Source organism: Lithobates pipiens, unplaced genomic scaffold (genome assembly GCF_037356315.1).
Source record: "Lithobates pipiens isolate NorthernLeopardFrog02 unplaced genomic scaffold, aLitPip1_a1.2 Scaffold_19, whole genome shotgun sequence".
In the NCBI taxonomy this organism is placed as follows: Eukaryota; Metazoa; Chordata; class Amphibia; order Anura; family Ranidae; genus Lithobates; species Lithobates pipiens.
This window is the reverse complement of record NW_027507764.1, coordinates 559,004,555-559,025,502: the sequence shown is the minus strand read 5'-3', so window position 1 is coordinate 559,025,502 and position 20,948 is coordinate 559,004,555. Positions and strand designations below refer to the sequence as shown.

At 42.9% G+C, this 20,948-nt stretch overlaps 1 protein-coding gene across 2 annotated transcripts in view; it reads right to left on the bottom strand.

Annotated features, from left to right (window-relative positions):
- The window catches only part of LOC143997631 (uncharacterized), a 379,606-nt gene that overhangs the window by 275,983 nt on the left and 82,675 nt on the right, over nucleotides 1-20,948 (bottom strand). For both annotated transcript variants that reach the window (XR_013277713.1, XM_077493334.1), the window contains exon 2: nucleotides 15,125-15,311. The gene's annotated coding sequence lies outside the window, so the exon portion shown is untranslated. The remainder of the gene's footprint in view (nucleotides 1-15,124; nucleotides 15,312-20,948) is intronic.

Here is a 20,948-nt window from a genome sequence, read left to right as displayed (position 1 = left end):
AAACCTTGTCAAATCCCCAAGACATGCTCTGCTGGTCTGCAAGGTGGAGACAGCTTCAAGGCCTCAGAGACGTCTCAAAGCCATTATATTCATATCAGCGAAAATCACTATTGCAAAATCTTGGAAAATCGGTCGTCTTGCCATTCGAACAGCTCAAGCACAAACTTTCCTGGATTATACTCAATGATCACATGTCATTGATCTTGAATGATAAAATGCAGATGTTTGAGAAAGTTTGGGACCCATGGGTCAAATACCTGACTGGAGATCCTCCATCCATACCCGACTAAGGCAGAATTCGTTTGCTGGGACTCGGCACGGGGTCATACCCTACTTTTCCCCTTAACTCTCCCCTTTAACTCTTCCTTTCTTCTCTTTTCTCAGGTCACCTTGCCTATCCCCTATAAACCTATAGGTGTTTTAACTTCCTCAGGGTCTGAAGACAGCCTCCTGGTTGACGAGGGGGTGGCTTCCTTTTCTTGGAAGTATAGGTCCTCTTTTAGGAATGTATACTGTTATGGGGTGCATCCCCCCAGCCATTGGGATTTATGAGCTGTCCCTAAGCTTGAAATGCAATAAGTAGTTGCTCTATCCTTTAAGGTACAATGAACCTGGGAAGTGCCTCGTGAATGCATTATCTAGAATTTTGAATAAAGATCTGGGGATCTGCTGAGGAGCAATGGGCCTAGGTACAAATGAAATGTAACATAATGGGATCAAAAAACCCCCACTACCCTTGCCCTTTCACCCCATTAAATAAAACCCTTACTACCATTAGGTTGGAAAGGGCAAGGCCACAGCTTTATTAAATTCCAACACATAACATGTGAACACATTTAACCAGTGCCAGTCACATTTGTACTGTGAGCCAGTGGCGTTGCTAGGGGGTGGCTTTTGGGGCTATAGCCCCAAATCTGGGGCCCATAGCCCAAGGATCTGCAGGGGTCCCCAAGGGGAGGGGAGGTTCTCTGGGGACCCTGACGTAAGTGAGGGGCTCTCTGGGGAACCTGATGCAAGCGGGAGGGTCTCTGGCGACCCTGATTTAAGGGGGGCTGAACTCGCACAATTTAATACCCGCATGTCAGCCCGACTTTGGGAGTGATTTCAGAGACATCTGTGTGGGTTCCTGCACAGAAGTCTACTGAAATCACACCCAAAATCACCAAGAGTAGTACAGAAACTACTTTTGGGAGTCGGTACGGCTCCGCAAAAATGGCGCCACACCGATTCGGACGTTGCTATTGCCGCAATAGCCGCCGATTTGACATGTCAAATCGCATCAATGTAAGCCTGGGCTTCATAACAGTCATCCACTCGGCTATTGCCAGCTGTTGCTGTCCTAGGCAGAGTACATTTGGTATCAATCCGCTTGTGACAGGAGCCGGTACTATAAAGAAAACAATGGCTTATATACTTGCTTCCTCTACCGCTGGCTTCATTCACAACACTAATGCTCTGGGATAGAGGGTTAACAACCAGCGATCTGCACTTACCGACCCGCCATCCCAGAGCAGGAGGTTGAGGGCCACATCAGAGGGCTCCGTGGGCCAGTTTTGGCCCTCGGGCCTATTTTACACACGCATGAACTTTAATGACATCCCAGTCCATAGGGTTCAATATTGAGTTGCCCCACCCTTTACAGCTATAACAGCTTCAACTCTTCTGGGAAGGCTGTCCACAAGGTTTAGGAGTGTGTCTATGGGAATGTTTGACCATTCTTCCATTTGTGAGGTCAGGCACTGATATTGGAAGAGAAGGCCTGGCTTGCAGTCTCCGCTCCAATTTATCCTGAGGTCAGGACTCTGCAGGCCAGTTAAGTTCCTCTGACCCAACTCACTCATCCATGTCTTTATGGACCTTGCTTTGTGCACTGTTTTTTCAGGGGTTGGGCTTGGCCCCTTAGTTCCAGTGAAGAAAACTCTTAAGGCATCAGCATACCAAGAAATTTTGGACAATTTCATGCTCCCAACTTTGTGGGTACAGTTTGGGGATGGCCCCTTCCTGTTCCAACATGATTACGCACCAGTGCACAAAGCAAGGTCCACAAAGACATGGATGAGTGAGTTTGGGGTGGAGGAACTTCATGGCATCCCAATGCTTTTGGTAATATAGTGCATCTCCAAGGTTGGGTTTCCCCTAAAGTAAACCTAGGGCCAGATTTGTAATTTGTCATTTTAAAGTATAACTAAAGGCATTTTATTTTTAGTTTTCAATAGAGTGGAGAGGCATTAGAACACGTTAGGTTTTTTTATTGCTGTCTGTGCCCCCAATAGAGAGATTCCCTCTCTCTGTTTGTCCTGTTTACCGTCATCATCAAGACTCTCACACCTCCTGCTTTTCGCTTTGGGACATAGATGGCAAAAATAAAATGTAGATCTTCACCCTTTAAATGGACTTGGCTCCTCTGTATCCTATTGTGTTTTTTTTTTAAAGAGTAATTCTTGTCCTGCTCCCCATCCTCTGATTCGCCTAGCCCCCCGTTGCCTCCTGGGATACGTGACATTCATATCCCAAGATGCACCGGGAGCCCTGCACATCACCCCATTCACTAACAGAGGAGGGGGCAGGCCTAGCAGTGCATTATCAGAAGGCTGTACCAGAACCTGGAAGAGCTGGTGCATCCTCCTTATGACGTCACAGAGGAACATGGTGGCACAGCACCTGGGTGTTTTTTTTTTTAGCATTTGACATATCTTGGTAAGCTTATCTATTAAAAAAAACGAGCAATAACCCTATAAATGTCTATGCTTGGTCCAAACTCTTGGAGGATTCCGATGGACTGTCCAGAGGAATTAGTGGGGCCACATGTTGGATCACATTCAAGCCCCTTTGCCTCACCCACAAATGCGTGCATAGAGAAGCTCCGCAATACCTAATGGAGAAAATAAATCATTACACACCAAACCGCAGTCTTTGATCAGCCAACAAAAACCTCCTCCTCGTGCCCAAAGCCCGGTATAAATCCAAAGGGGGATCGGAGATTCGCTGTCCAAGGGCCTCGGCTATGGAATGCTCTACCAATCGACATCCGCCTGGAAGAAAATCACCTGGCTTTTAGGAAAAAACTCAAGACCTTCCTCTTCTAGCTGATGATCAAAGCTCGTCACAGCGCCTAGAGGCGATTCAGTTCGCATTGTGCGCTATACAAGTATTTCATTCATTCATCCATTCATTCACATGTGTGTACTAGGCACAGGACCCAGCCAAGATTTTTTTTTAAACATCTGACACACCTTGGTAAGCTTACCTAAACAAAATAAGCCACAACCATATACATTTCTATGCATAGTCCATATTCCTAGACCTAGTGGGTCATCCTGAAGGACTCCAATGGACTATCCAGAGAATTAATGGGGCTATAAGTGTGTACTAGGCACAGGACCCAGCCGGGATCTTTTTTTTTTTAAAACATCTGACACACCTTGGTATAAAAACAAAAAACAAGCCACAACCCTATAAATTCCTATGTGTGGTTCATAATCCATGATCATGAATCATCCTGGAGGACTCAGGTGGACTATCCAGAGGAATTAGTTTGGCCACATGTGTTTACTAGGCACAGGACACACCTTGGTTGGCTTACCTAAAAAAATGTTTTTTTTGTTTTTTTTAAACGAGCCACAACCCACGTTTCTATGGATGCTTCGTACTCCTGGTGAATCATCTTGTACTCCTGTTGGACCATCTTGGAAGACTCCAATGGACTATCCACAGAAATTAGTGGTGCCACATGTGTGTACTAGGCACAGGACCCAGCAGGGAGTTTTTTTTTAGCTTCTGACAAACCTTGGTAAGTCTTCCCTAAAAAAATAAAATAAAAAAAGAGCCAAAACCCTATAAATTTTTATACAAGGTCTATACTCCTGGTGGATCAGCCTGGTGGACTTTCGACTATCCAGAGGAATTAATGGGGCCACATGTGTGTACTAGGTACAGGACCCGGCCAGGATGTTTTTATTTTTTGTGAAGCCCATGCAGTACCAGGGCAGGTCAGCATAGTGAATAACTCGGAAGCAGAGATGAAGGTAAGTATTTTAGTGTGCAGTCTAGTCTGGTGTTGTATTTTAAGGATAACTTCACTAAATGTCAAGTTATCCTTTAAATCATCTCTGAGTGCTGGCCTCAAATTTCTTAAACTGCAAATCTTCTCAGCGCTTTTTCCAGCTCATTACCCTCGTTACACTTTGCTATGCCGAAAAGCCACCCAGTAATTACAGAAATGTCATTTTTCACCAGGTGGAGAATTATCTACGGTCAGAGCGAGGAATCTGGGCTGGTTTCGTGTGGCTCGTCTCGCCCCTATGAGCTTTTCTTCACCACCATGTAACGAAACACAATTCTGCAACAGAAAATGCCAATTGATGACAAGAAAAAAGGACCTTAAATGGAAAACAAAAGGCCCTTTCGGGGCCCACCTGTTGTGTGTATTTACAGCTTGGTGCTGGGACCTTGACAGATGACCCCCATGTTTTCTCTAGCCTCATCTTCTCAGTGACCTGAAGAGCCGGGTCTCCGTCTCTCCAATGAGGTGTAAAGGGCAATCAGGGGTAGCTTCTTCCTGCTCGCCACCACCATATAATATCCCATCACCTTCTCAGCCCTCGCTCCATGCATGGGCACCCTCAGGAAAGTGAAATGCCCCACTCCAATATCCCCTGTCTGTTTACATTAGTCACTGCAGCAGAATAAAGGAAACTCACTCTCAGCCCTGCTAAGGATCATTAAACTCAACCAGAGGATGTAACCTGTTTTGCTGTGATGACTAAAGACCTTCATCTTTCATTCGAGGTGCAAAGGCAGGATTTATTATCTTCCATTATAAACTCCTCACTCCTTCTACAAGGTTGGGCGACTGCAGATTTTTTTTTCAGCTGATGCAGTCTGGGCATTCCTTAAAGCTGAACTCTGAGGGCGGTGGCGAGTTTTTTCTTAAAGCTGAACTCCGGCCTGCCCTTCAGTCTTGCACAGTTGTAGCGGCTCCACTCCTAATCTGAAATGGCTCACTCTGATTTCACTGCACACTGTGAGCTTCCCAGCATGTGCATTAGAAGCTGCAGAAAGTCGGATAGACCCCACTTCATGTCCAGCATCCTCTAGCCTAGTGGTCTCCAAACTGCGGCCTGGGGGCCACATGTGGCCCTTTTCTTGTCTTTATATGGCCCTTGGGGCACCATTTCATCCACTGACTCAATCAACAGGGCATTATTATTCTGACACCAACAATGGGGCACTATTCCTCCCACTGACACCAATGTTGGGGCACTATTCCTCCCATTAATACAAATATTGGGACATTATTCCTTCCACTGACACCAACAATGGGGCACTATTCCTCCCATTGATACCAATTATCGGGCACTAATCCTCCCATTGATACCAATGACGGGGCACTATTCCTCCCACTGACACCAAAAATGGGGCACTATTCCTTCCACTGACACCAAAGATGGGGTACTATTCCTCCCACTGATACCAATGATGGGGCACTATTCCTTCCACTGATACCAATGATGGGGCACTATTCCTTCCACTGATGGGAATGATGGGGCACTATTCATCCCACTGATACCAATGATGAAGCATTATTCCTCCCACTGACACAAGAGAGTTATTTCTTGCTCACTCTGAAGGAACAGCACGGGTATGTAGTTCCTTCAGAGCGCATGTGTCGGTGACATCACCAGCTGCATCTAAAGTAAATATCTCCTAAACAGTGCATGCTTATATTTACAGTGCCTATAGGTAAGCCTTATTATAGGCTTACCTAAAGGTAAAAATCATACATGGGAGTTTACTCCCAGTTTAAAATTTTATTTTAACCACCATTTTATTCTACAAGGTCTCTGCTTTCAGAAAAGGATACTGTTTGGAATTTTAACCACTTCCAGCCCAAGGAGGTCATATGACATCATATGATGTCATATGACGTCAATGACTTTGACTGAGGATATATGAATGATGCCTGCAGCTGCAGGCCTCATTCAGATATCATCTTTTACAGCCGCCAATTATGTGCACCATAACAACAATCATAGCGGCAGTTCAGCCACCTGATCGCTCCTACATCCCCCCTCCTGCCGGCCTCCGTTGCTTCAAATCGCCTGTGCAAATGGTGACCTGGAGAAAGAATTCGCAGCTGCCAGATGTTGATCATAGAGATTTCCGGTGACTAGATGGTCCCCAGTCATCTCTATGACCTTTGGAGGCCCGGGCGTGACATTATGACATCAAGTCCGGCTGGCGGAAGTAAACAAAGCTTAGAATTCGGCTGGAAAGAAAGAGATCGTTCTTTTCTTTTATCTCAATCTTTCCAGCGTAGAGGAGAGATGTGGGGTCTTATAGACCCCACATCTCTCAACAAAGAGGACCTGTCACGCACCATTTTTATTAGAAGGGATGTTTACATTCTTTTTAATAGGAATAAAAAAGCGTAAAAATAAAAAAAGGAAAACAATCAATAAGAAAAAACTATAATTTAAGCGCCCATGTGCCCACGTGCTCGCACACAGAAGGGGATGCATAAGTAAGTCGCGCCTGCATATGTAAACAAATGTAAACTGAGTTCAAATCACACATGTGAGGTATCGCCACGTGCGTTAGAGCGAGAGCAATAATTCTAGCACTAGACCTCCTCTGTAACTCTAAACTGGTAACCTGTAAATCATTTTTTAGGTGTCGCCTATGGAGATTTTTAAGTACCAAAGTTTGGCGCCATTCCACAAATATGTGCAATTTCAAAGCGTGACATGTTAGGTATCTATTTACTTGACGTAACATCATCTTTCACATTATACAAAAAAATTGGGCTAACTTTACCATTTTTTTATTGTTTAATTCATGAAACAGTTTTTTTTTCCCCTCAAAAAAAGCGTTTGAAAAATTGTTGCGCAAATACTGCGTGACATAAAAAGTTGCAACGACCGCCATTTTATTTCCTAGAGTCTCGGCTAAAAAAAACCCCATATATATAGTGTTTGGGGGTTCTTAGTAATTTTTTAGCAAAAAAAATATGATTTTTACATGTAGGAGAGGAGTGCCAGAATTGGCCCGGTATGCAAGTGGTTAAACGAATCTTCAGGCCTAAAACGCTTTTTTTTTAAACGTGTGGGAAAAAAAAAAAAGCAAAACGCAGTTCTGACAGGGGTTAAAGGGAACTTGTGCTGTGACCATGCGGGGCAAAGTACCATCTTCACTTTTTTATTATCAAATTAATCACAAATCAAAAAAAATTTTTAATTAGCTTCACAGAACGTCCAATTTTGGTCCCATTATTTGATCTTTGTGCTCACATACACAGTAAGACAATCATCTTTCCCTTAACATCCGCCATCACTTCATGCCTGTTCTGTCCATTACTGGTGAGAAGAAACATTTGAATCCTCAGTAATATCGGTGATAACAATACAAAGCAGTGGAGCACAGCGCGATTCCGAACCTGATCTATCCAGACATTTATCTCAATTCACTCCCAGCATGATTATAGAGAGACGCGCCGCTAACAGGCAAGGTTGCAGCAATAAGCACAGTGCATCATGTCTAATTTAGCGGGTCAGCAGTTCCATGAGTAATACACACTGCTGCTTACCGCTGAAAAATGGATTTCTCTCTCTCCTCTGCTAACTGACTGCACACGCCAGACTTCCACTGATTGTACTAAGCGTCTAAAAGAATACTGAGTGACAGATTTTTAAAGGGTACCGTAGATTCACTCTACATTCATTGAGCGGACCATTCAGCTGATCTATAGCCAACATTCACCAACGTTGTCCACTGGTACGTTCACCAGTTCCAAAACCATTCACCAACATGTGGATGTCAGGGATCTGTCACACCACGGTGCATGCAACAGCTCACATTAATACCCGCATTTTAATGCATGTTATGGTAACTTGCTGTGTATGTACACATATGTGTGTATATTGCAGTGCGTTGGCATTCGTTCTTAAAGCACACGTTCTGGACCTTCTAATAACTCGAATTCAGCTTTCCACAACCAGGGTTCTTCCAGAGGTTGCTAGAGGGTCCTCAAGAAATTAGCAATTAATGCCTCTTAGCAAAGCTATCTGTAAAGGGGCATTTTTCATAAAATTTCACCAACATTGTAAAGAGCATTCTTCCTATTGCCCACCAATGTAAGGTGCATTCGTCCTATTGGCCACCAATGTAAGGAGCATTCTTCCTATTGGCCACCAATGTAAGGAGCATTCTTCCTATTGGCCACCAATGTAAGGAGCATTATTCCTATTGGCCACCAATGTAAGGAGCATTCGTCCTATTGGCCACCAATGTAAGGAGCATTCTTCCTATTGGCCACCAATGTAAGGAGCATTCTTATTGGCCACCAACGTAAGGGGCTTTCTTTCCACTGACCCTCAATATACTGAACATTCTTCCTATTGGCCACAAAATTAAGGAGAATTATTCCTACTGACCGACAATGTAGGGAGCGTTCTTCCTACTGACTACAAATGTAAGGAGCATTCTTCCTATTGGCCACCAATGTAAGGAGCATTCTTCCTACTGATCACCAAAGTACGGAGAGATCTTCCTACTGATCAACAATGTAAGGAGAATTCTTCCTACTAACCACCAATCTAAGAAGCCTTCTTCCTATTGATCACCAATGTAAGGAGCATTCTTCCTATTGGCCACCAATGTAAGGGGCTTTCTTTCCACTGACCCACAATATATGGAGCATTCTTCCTATTGGCCACCAAATTAAGGAGAATTATTCCTACTGACCAACAATGTAAGGAACATTCTTCCTATTGGCCACCAAATTAAGGAGAATTATTCCTACTGACCAACAATGTAAGGAGCATTCTTCCTATTGGCCACCAAAGTACGGAGAAATCTTCCTACTGAACACCAATGTAAGAAGCCTTCTTCCTATTGACTACCAATGTACAGGGCATTCTTCCTATTGGCCAACAATGTAAGGAGCATTCTTCTTATTGGCAACCAACGTAAGGGGCTTTCTTTCCACTGACCCCCAATATACGGAGCATTCTTCCTATTGGCCACCAAATTAAGGAGAATTCTTTCTACTGACCACCAATGTAAGGAGAATTCTTCATACTGACCAACAATGTAAGGAGCATTCTTCCAAATGACCACCAATGTAAGGAGAATTCTTCATACTGACCAACAATGTAAGGAGCATTCTTCCAAATGACCACCAATGTAAGGAGAATTCTTCCAACTGGCCACCAATGTAAGGAGCATTCTTCCTACTGACCACCAGTGTACAGAGAATTCTTCCCATTGGCCACCAAAGTAAAGAGAATTCTTCCTACTGACCACCAATGTAAAGAGCATTCTTCTAACTGACCACCAATGTAAGGAGCATTCTTCCTACTGACCACCAGTGTACGGAGCATTCTTCCTATTGGCCACCAATGTAAGGAGCATTCTTCCTAGTGACGATCAATGTAAAGAACATTCTTCCTACTGACCACCAATGTATGGCATTATTCCTATTGGCTACCAAAGTAAGGAGAATTCTTCCTACTGACCACCAATGTAAGGAGCGTTCTTCCTACTGACCACCAATGTAAGGGTCGTTCCATTTGCCTTGCTCTTAAATAATTCCTTGGGCCTGTTTCATGCTGTGGGTGTTAAATTGACGTCACCAGGATGGAAGTGAGGGGTAATTTCCCCAGTAAGGACACACATACAGTAGCAGAGGCTCCAATTCTTCCCAACTATTAAAAGTTAAAAAAATACAAACACCTTTTGGTTGGAGCTAAGCTTACGTTTACTAACTACTAGAGCTCCCAACTTGAGAAGAACAGTCTGCTTGTCAGACCGGAGTTCTTCTTAAAATGTAAACAATAGAACATGAAGAAGTCCCCCGACCATATACTATTATTATAGTCAGAACTGTTTCTGGGTGAAGGCCCAGTACAAAAGGTTATTGCAATGTGCCATCAAAAAAACAAAAGCCTGAACAGAACATCTAATATTAACACACTGGCCGGACCCGGCCTAGGCGTAGGTGTAGCACTTCTCTATCTTTATAGGGGATCAGATTTGACCCAACACCGTTCAGGTCATGAAAGATTTCCAGGGTCAATGGCCTATTGGCCTTCTCAGGAATGTTCAGTCGTATCAGTTTTTAGAATCCCGACCCCCTGATATGCTGAAAGGCCTGCCAGAAAAACTTATCATGACACTCTGCACTTTCAAGGAATCGGAAACCTTGTCGCCTTCATATACGATGACCTGCACACATGTTTTTCCAATTGTATTGTGGAAAAAACGCTCTGTAAACACGACGGGACCATGAGATGTCAGCAAACCGGCATGGGAGAAATTCTTCAATTAAAGCTGAACGCCAGGCAAGCACCTACATACAACCTGAAATACATCTGTGGGAACTGCTTTACCCACCCAATGAACTATAATGCTGTTAAGCCAGTTTTATTACCACTGAAAGAGCATTTGCCTATTGACCACTAATGTAAGGAGCATTCTTCCCTCTGACTATCAATGTAAGGAGCATTCTTCCCTCTGACTATCAATGTAAGGAGCATTCTTCCCTCTGACTATCAATGTAAGGGGTATTTTTCCCTCTGACTATCAATATAAGCAGTATTCTTTCCTCTAACCACCAATGTAAGGGATATGGTTCACACTGACCACCAATGTAAGAAGCATTCTTCCCACTGACCACCAATGTAAGAAGCATTCTTCCCACTGACCACGAATGTAAGAAGCATTCTTCCCAATGACCACGAATGTAAGGAGCATTCTTCCCAATGACCACCAATGTAAGGGGCATTCTTCCCAATGACCACCAATGTAAGGGGCATTCTTCCCAATGACCACGAATGTAAGGAGCATTCTTCCCAATGACCACCAATGTAAGGAGCATTCTTTACACTGACCACCAATGTAAGGTGCTGTCTTCCATTGACATGCACTGTGAGGAGCATTCTACTCCCTGAGCACCAATTTAAGGAGCGTTCTTGCCACTGACCACCAATGTAAGGGACATTCTTCCCATTGACCACAATGTAAGGGGCATTCTTCCCAATGCCCACAAATGTAAGAAGCATTCTTCCCGATTACCACCTATGTGGTAACACTGACAACCACTGTAAAGGGCATTCTACTCCCTGAGCACCAATGTAAGGTGCATTCTTTCCAGTGACCACCAATGTAAGTCATTCTTCCCCCTGACCACCAATTTAATGAGTGTTCTTCCCACTGACCACCAAAGTAAGGGGCATTCTACCCCCTGCCCCTCAATGTAAGGTGTTGTCTTCCCATTGACCAGCATTGTAGGGGCATTCTTCCCACTAACCACGAATATAAGGTGTATTCTTTCCAGTGACCACCAATGTAAGTCATTCTTCCACCTGACCACCAATTTAATGAGTGTTCTTCTCACTGGCCACCAAATTAAGGTGTTTTCTACCCCCTGCCCATCAATGTAAGGTGTTGTCTTCCCATTGACCACCATTGTAGGGGCATTCTACCCACTAACCATGAAAGTAAGGTGCGTTCTTTCCAGTGACCATCAATGCAAGTCATTCTTCCACCTGACCACCAATTTAATGAGTGTTCTTCCCACTGACCACCAATGTAGGGACCATTCTTCCATCTGACCCCCAGTAAATTGTGTTTTGTAGGGGTTCCCGAAAATTATTTCAAGAGCTCCTTATGGCTGAGAAGGTTCGAACAAGTAATAAAACACAGAAGCTCTGATTTCCTTGTCATCTAACCTGCTCTATAACAAAAACGCAAAAAAGCAATTCAAACTTCTAATATTAAAACAAAAATAAGTAATAAGATGATCTATGGCTGCCAAGCCCGTTTCCTCCAGTCAATGAGCAGGATGTAGCCACAATGAGCAGAGACAGGAATTAATTAATGACGAGAGCTAGCACCCCGGGCAACGGCTGCGCGGCTCCGAGGCCTCAGGATTCCGAGTGACTGCACATGAGCACTTGTGACACACTCAGATATCAGTCACAGGGAAATCACATGGAGACAGTATGACAGGCCAAGAAAAAACACCTGCGGGGCAGCCGGCTCTGATTTCAGATTCTTGATGTTCATTTCATATTTATTAACTGAATTCATATCAATAAAAACAGGTTTAGAGCTTGCCGGAAAGAGAACCGATGTTTGCACTGTCTGCGGGTGGAGGCGGCTTAAAGGAGCACGCCCTCGACCTAGAAGTCACTTGTTATAAATCCCTATGGCTGCAAAAATCTTCATTTCCCAAAAAAAGAAAACCAAGATCTTCCCAAATTCCAAGCACCAATTTCTAACCTGGGAACATCTTGGTTTGATTTTTATGGGAATTTTGATCACACATTTTGATGCGGCATGCGCCGTAGACAGCTGTGACTGTCTTTAGGTAAATATCACCTAAACCGTGTAGGTTTAGGAGATATTTCTTGGACCTACAGGTAAACCTTAATCTAGGCTTACCTGTAGGTCAAAGTGGTTTGTAAGGGTTTACAACCACTTTAAGTTAAAAGTGTTGATTATCTCGTTACAATGGCATATGAAAGTTGGTGGGTTATATCGGGCAGCAAGCAAACATGTTGTTCCTGAAGTTTATGTGTTGAAAGCAGAAAAAAATGGGCATCACAGTTTGTTGTGTATGGGGCTGCATTCTCACAGACCGGTCAGGGTGCCCCATGCTGGCCCATGTCCACAACCAAATGCACCTACAATGGGCATGGGAGCATCAAAACTGGACCACAAAGCAATGGAAGAAGGTGGCTTGGTCTGGTGAATCATTGTCACGCAGGTGGTCAGACACTATATCTACTGTGTGCTTCACCTATAGCAGCTACCTTTCCCATAAGGCAAGCAAGCCTAGCGGTACTCGGTTGCCCCCAGGACTTATACACAATGCTATAGTGCCTGGCCATCATGCCAAGGCAGATGCGAACTGAGCAAAGCAATTAGATACTTGGGGTTAGCAGATAGCTAGCGTGATTCCATGACAGTCCAGGTAAAAGGCAGGCCGAGTTCAGGGAATAGTTCAATAATCCGGTCCAAAGCCATACACAGGGAAATCCAAACTAGCAAAGCAGGGCAGACAGACAGGGAGCTTGATCAGGAACAACACAGGCATCACGCTCTATCAAAAACACCAAAATGAGGTTTGCGCTGGTTTATAACAGGCTTGGTTTCCATCCAGAGACTGATCACATTAATGAGCCTGCAGGTGGACAGACAGACAAGGAGAGTGCCATAGCCATAGGTGTGCAAAGCCTATTGCATTAGGGTGGGCACCTCAAAGCTCAAACACATGCATTTGTATATATATATATATATATATATATATATATATATATATATATATATATATATACATACTGATGGTGTCAGTACAGCAGTGGACTGTCTCAGTAGGGCAAAGATTGGGGTCATTAGTTTTTATTGTTATTTTATTTTTTACAATTTTTTTTTACAAATTGTTTAGGAGCCCCATTAGGGGGCTTTGCTGAAATATCAGGGGTTTAAACAGGGGGAATCTGCGCCACACAAGGTGATTAGGGTGTGCCCAGGCACACCTGACACACCCTGTCCGCACGCCTATGGCCATAGCCAAAACCCGGATTCTAGCATGAGGAGCAGGAGCACTAAGTGATCCTGAAAATCATGTTTTCTTTTACATCATGTGGATGGCCAGGTGCATGTGTGTCCCTGTAGCTCTGAGGAAGGGAGCATGGCTTCTCGAAACGCGTCAGTTTTCCGACTGCAGTGATTGTCAGTCCTGACATTGGAGTTGTGCATGATATGCGTATTTACTTTTCATGTTCGTGAGTATGTCTTTGGCGTCTTTTAATAAATTTCATTGGTGTTGAATGCACTAGGCGTTTGACGTGACTAGGAGTTTTTCTTTGACGTGAATTTGGAGTTTCCCTGCTCAAGGAGAATGCCTTAGATTGTCGGAGTGAGCGCTGAGGTTTGATTGTCTTTGGAAGTTTCTCATTTAGGCGGACATCGAGTCTGCTCCGGGGCGTGAGAGCGCACGCGCCTCCGCAACTACGCCTGCGTGAGCCAGCTTACAGCTACGCCGATTCACGCAGGAGAACAAACCTGGTTGGGCGGCTGGTTGGCAAGCAGTTAAAGAGAATGTAAATCCAACATTTCATATTCTTGATATGTACCATGTACCTGTATGAGGGAAGATTAGTCTTCTGCTGTTTCTCCTCCCCCATCTCTTCTGTAGCTGAGAACAGAGGGCATGTGATCACTTATAAAAATGCGGAAAAGGGCATTTAGAATGTGTTTTTTTTTTTCATTAAAATTTTTTTTTTTTTTTTTTTATATGTATACACAAATGTTTTGTCTTTCATTTCTATTTTATACTAAATGGGTTGTTTTACAAGGTGAGGGTTTACATATACTTTAAAGACATTCAAATAGAAAGCAACATTTTTTTTTTCCAACAAGGGTTTAATACGACTTTAATGAAAACCGCAGATTTAAAAAATTGAAAATTGCTTTTGAAATAATAACAACATGTGGTTTTAGTTTCAATACACTTCAAGCTGACCTCCCTGCAGTGTAGGTCTACATAAATGATTGCAGAGACTATTGGTTCCCTTTAATTCCCCCACCAATGCTTTGTCAGCCCCTTCACCATCCCATGCCAAGCAATTGATACAATAACAACAAATCAATGAATCGGAACACAAAAGGCTGACCCAGGGCAATAGAGCCAACGAGCGATTATTCATTAGCAAGCCCCCCGAGAGCCTCTCTTTCATAAATGGGATTGCGCTGACCTAATGAAAACGCAATGCATACAATAAAACAAATCAACCTAAATGAATGTTTTCGCTAACGAGCCACCATTAACATTGATCACAACTCAAAAAAAAAAAAAAAAAAAAAACAATTTACAAGCCCTTGTAGCCATCGGATACTTGCTTCTCCCTAATGAGTTAATCTGGAGATCAGAGATACAATGGAACCATCCACCATACACATTGTAATAAATGCGTCCAACCGTAGAGAACGCCAAGAGAGTAACAAAAAAAACACACAAATTTCTAGAACGGCAACAGGCAAAGGTTGGAGCGATGGCGGATGTGTTCTTAAAATGAGAAATATTATCAGAACATAATATGACTACACCGACACATACCGATAGTCCCGGTGATAGCAAGACCATCCCCCACCGCGTGTAGTGCCGTCCTCTTTCTGCTGATGGAGTCCACATTATTTGATTGAAGATCCTTTGTAATTCTTTTCTTCCAGTTTTTCTTTTTCTTATTGGGTTAAAACCAATGGTGTCTACGATATATCCACTGCTTTTACTGGGTCTGCCACATCTAAAACAAAAGACATAAAGCTAAAGTTAAAGCTCAACTTTTATCTGCTTCTTTTACCTTCATGTACCCGGTATCCCCTAAAATAAGACCTAGTGTGATTGTCGGTGATAGCTGCAATAAAAGCCCTACCCCCCAAATAAGCCCTAGTTAAACTCCTTGTAGGTCTTCTTTTCAGGGTAGGGCTTATTTTTGAGGAAACAGAGTAGGGCTTATTTGGGGGGTAGGGCTTATATTGCAGCTAACACCGACAATCACGCTAGGTCTTATTTTAGGGGAAACAGGGTATGTTATGGGAGGATCTCAGCAAACGCTATGTGTGTCGGCGGCGATCTAAGTATGGTGTGTCGGCAGCGATTCCAGTTCTCGCACAGCCGGAAGGGACGTCATGGAACGCCGGGGACCATAGAAGGCTGTTTATTAGCCTCTTCTAATCAGACATTGTCCTACATAAGGGGTACTGTTTTGAGGCAATACATAACCCTCTTTGTCTATGACATCGAAGGGGACACTACACCAGTCTCCGCACCAGGCAGACATAGCTCTGGCCTACTGGCAGGGCTGCTTTTAGAAATCATGGGGCCCCCATACAGCCTTCTTGATGGGGCCCCACAGGGTGCAGTGCAACAGCGGCACTGACTTTATCCACCAACGGTCCTAAAAAATGTCTTGGTCCTCTCTATTGACTTGATGGGGCCCAGAGAAGTGTAATTTAAGCTCTGGCTAAGCAACAAGGAGTGGGGGTGTGGTCTAGTAAAATCTATTTAGGCAGATATTAACAATAAAGCTGCATGGACCCCCCTGTTTAGCTGATGGGGTCTTGGCCCAGTACAACAGGACAATGAGGTTGTACTGCCTTAACAGCGGCCCTGCCTACTGGGGGCCATTTTTTACCATTCACGAGTAAGTCACTACTTGGTAAAACTTTTTTTTTTTTTTATTTGCATTTTTGATTTAAAATATTTGATTTAAAAAATAATAATTATATATATATATATATATATATATATATATATATATATATACACATATATATATATATATATATATATATATATATATATAAAATAAAAATAAATATAAAAAATGAATAAAAAAGAAAAAGAAAATGATATAAAAATGTAATTATATATATATATATATATATATATATATATATATATATATATATATATATATATATATACATACATATATACATACATTATATATATATATATATATATATATATATATATATATATATATATATATAATTTAATTATCTTTTTTTTTATTCATTTTATTTCATTTTTTATATTTATTTTTATTTCTTTCATTTTTTCATTACTACTATGTCTACGCTAATTTTTTTATATTTTTTTCTCAGAGAATTACACATTTATCTACATCTCTTTTTTTGCATTGAAGGTTCTCTTGGACCCAAATGTGAGGGTTGATTTACTAAACCTGGAGAGTGCAATATCTGGTGCAGCTTTGCATAGTAACCAATCAGCTTCCAGGTTTTATTGCCAAAGCTTAATTCAACAAACTGAAGTCAGAAGCTGACTGGCTACCATGCATAGCAGTATCAGAGTCGACTCTCGCGTTATGGTCCCTCTTATATCAGTATCCCTATCAGAATCCCCCCTTACATCAAGGTTCGCCTCTTCATCCCCCCTTACATCATAATACCTCATACATCAGTGCCTCTATCAGGGTCCCCCCTTACAACAAGATTCCTACAGTGAGGAAAATTATTATTTGATCCCATGCAGATTTTGTAAGTTTGCCCACTTACAAAGAAATTAAGGGTCTGTCATTTTTATTATGGGTGTATTTTAAATGATAAAGACAGAATATAAACCAAAAATCCAGAAAAAAACACATGATACAAATGGTATAAATTGAGTTGCAGTTCAGTGATAAAGTATTTGATCCCCTACCAACTAACAATAATTCTGGCTCCCACAGGCTGGCTACAGTATGTGCTCATATGGTACACAGATTAGTCCTGTCAATTTAAGAAGGTGCTCCTAACGACAACTCTTTATGTGTATAAAAAAGACTCCTGTCCACAGAAACTTTCTTCCATTCAAACCTCACTATCATAATCAAGACCAAAGAGATGTCAAAGAATGTCAGGGACAAGATTGTAGACCTGCAGAAGGCTGGAATGGGCTACAAGACCATCAGCAAGAAGCTTGGTGTGAAGGAGACAACTGTTGGAGCGATTATTGGCAAATGGAAAATAACCATCAATCGCACCTTTGGACTGGAGCTCCGTAAAAGATTTCACCACATGGGGTGAGGATGATCATGAGAAAAGTGAGGGATCAGCCCAGAACTACACAGGAGGAGCTTTTGAATGACCTCAAAGCAGCTGGGACCACAGTCACCATACAAACCATTGGTAACACAATAAGCTGCCATAGATAAAAATCCTGCAGCGCCGGCAAGGCCCCCCTCCTCAAGAAAGCAAATGTACAGGCCTGTCTGAAGTTTGCCAATGAACATCTAAAAGATTCAGAGAAGGATTGGAAGAAAGTGCTGTGGTCAGATGAGGCCAAAATTTTGCTCTTTGGCATAAACTCGACTCGCTGTTTAGAGGAAGAAAAAAATGCTGACTATGACCCTAAGAACACTATTCTTAAAGTGGTTGTAAACCCTTACAAACCACTCTTACCTACAGGTAAGCCTAGATTAAGGCTTACCTGTAGGTCCAAGAAATATCTCCCAAACCTACACGGTTTAGGAGATATTTACCCGAAGACAGGCACCACTGTCTACAGCGCATGCGCCGTACACAGCGGCGTGCAGGCGCACTGGGCAGGCCGCAGATCGCAGCGATATGCTATGCATACTAGCTCATTATGCCTTTGCCTTGCAGGGTGTGTTTTTTATTTTATTTTATTTTTCCCTTTACTTCTTCTTTAAAGTCAAGCACAAAAGGTGGAAACATTATGCTTTGAGGACGTTTCTCTGCTAAAGGTGCAGGCCGATTTTGCCGCATTGAGAAGCCAATGGACGGGGGCATGTATTGTAAAATCTTGGATAAGAACCTTCTTCCCTCAGCCAGAACACTGAAGATGGGTCATGGATGGGTCTTCCTGCATCACAAAGACCAAAAACATACCACCATGGCAACAAAGGAGTGGCTCAGAAAGAAGCACATTAAAGGTCATGGAGTGGCCTAGTCAGTCTCCAGACCTTAATCCTATAGAAAATCTATGGAAGGAGCTGAAACATTGATTTGCCAAGTGATAGCCAAGAAATCTTAAGAATTTAGAGAAGATCTGTAAAGAAGAGTGGACCAAAATCCCTCCTGAGATGTGTGCAAACCTACAAGAAACGTCTTACCTCTGTGCTTGCCAACAAGGGTTTCTCCACCAAGTACCAAGTCGTGTTTTGCTTGGGGATCAAATATTTGACTCACTGAACTTCAACTCAATTTATAACATTTGTATTGTGTGTTTTCTTTCTGGATTTTTGGTTGATATTCTGTCTCAAAATGCACCTATGATAAAAATTATAGACCCTTAATTTCTTTGTAAGTGGGCAAACCTACAAAATCTGCAGGGGATCAAATAATTAATTCCCCCCACTGTATACATCTTATATTTTATATTATTTTCTGGCCATAGCTCAACTCCTAAACCAGGAATATATAACGCTGTTTTATCTCTGAATATTTCTTCTCTTATAAATGACATACTGGGGTTATAAATATGCACACTGAACAGGTTCGTAGACGCTGCCCTATAAAACATAGCAGACTGAGCTACTACACAGCCAAGCTGCAGCTCACTCATATCCTTCCCCAGCATCTTATTTTATCTCCAGTGACACCCCAGAGCCATTTAATCATTTTTTTCTAACAAACGGCTGCTCAAAATAGAGCCTCGGTGGAACAGCCGCTGACACCATTCCAAAGGGAAAGGGGGAGATGCTCGAAAACAATGGTCCTCAGACCCCGGCGGTAAGACCTCTTGCCCTCGCCCAGCCTTATTCCTGGCAGTTACTGGCACAGGGAGGCGAACGCCCCGTAAGGCCGACCCTTTTGTTGTGTCAATTCTTTTTTTTCTTCTAGCAAAGGTTATGCTCAAGCTTCTTAACTATTTCCTTTGAACAACAATGTCTGGAGGAACGCGTGCCAAAACTGGATAGGTTGTAGCGTTCTATCTTTGCAACAAGGGCCTATTCCCACTAGGTGCAACAAAAATCAGATGTTTTACTGCAAGAAAGAGATATCCAACATGTCAAGGCTTAAATTTACGTGCACCCGTGAAACGCCGGCAAACTTATTTTCCATAGGCGATGCTTTAAAAGTCCCTATACAGGTCACCAGTTTTAGCGTTAACCGTGAATAATGAGCCAGAATGTGCGACGATATACAACATGTGTATCACAGGCAACATTTTCTCCACATATGTGTGTGGGGGGTTAGGGGAACTCCCCCAGTCATCACTCACTCACACTATTGTTACGTTATAATAACACATTTTTCTTGCACAAAGCCAAAAACATAAAGACTACAGCATGGACACCAGATTAAATAAGGCCCCATTCACACCTGTGCATATTAGAATCGCAGGCAGACATGCAACAAAACATGCACTGCACTTATGGTGACATTATTTCCTAATGACGCTCCAAACGCCCTGCATTTTTCTGTGATTGTCATGTGGCAAAATGCATGAAACTTGCGGCAAAACATGCAATGCCAAAACGTACTTGGCTCCGTTCCAAAATCTGGTACTTCTTGGCCAAGTCTAGAAGAATGGTCAAACCAGGGGCGGACTGACCATTGGGCCACTCGGGCACTGCCCGAGGGCCCCATGACACTAGGGGGCCCCATCAGGGTTGCCAGCCTCAGTAAACCAGGGACAGTATGTAAAAATTTGTGTTTTTTTTTTTTTACATCTGTCTCTGAAATGTCTCTTACCGACATCCTTTTGGTTTAAAAATCCTGAGATTATAGCTGCCCCACCTCTCCAGTACCTTCTCAGCCAATAGAAACATGTCTGTGTATACTGTGTGATTGTATAGTGTGTGTATGTGTGTGTGTGTGTTTGTGTCTACTGTGTGGCCCCATAATCTCTGATTGCCTGGGGGCCCCATAATCTCCTAGTGCCCGGGGGCCCCATGAGTTGTCAGTCCGCCCCTGGGTCAAACAGTCCCATAGACACATGCCTAAACCTTGTGGACGGCCTTCTCAGAAAGGTTGAAGCTGTTATAGCTGCAAAGGGTGGGCCAACTCAATATTGAACCCTATGGACTAAGACTGGGATGCCATTAAAGTTCATGTGCGTGTAAAGGCCGGTGTCCCAATACTTTTTGTAATATAGTGTATCTATCTATCTATCTGTGAAAGAACATTCACTTGAAATGACGTGCATTTTTCCACTCCTCCATACCCATTTATTTTACTTGTGTGTATGGAAGACGATCGTTTCTCACTGACGTAATGACTGATGGTGCCAGGGAAACACGACGGCCCGCTCTCAGTAGATCCCAGCTGCAGAAAGCATCACTTTAATTAGAATTAGCTAATGTTCTTGGGCTACTGTTGTCTGTACTGTCGGGAAGGATTTGTAATGTCAAGGTCAGCACTCCGTCCTAATTAATTGTCTGGCTGGGTGAGATGTTTAGGGATTTGAT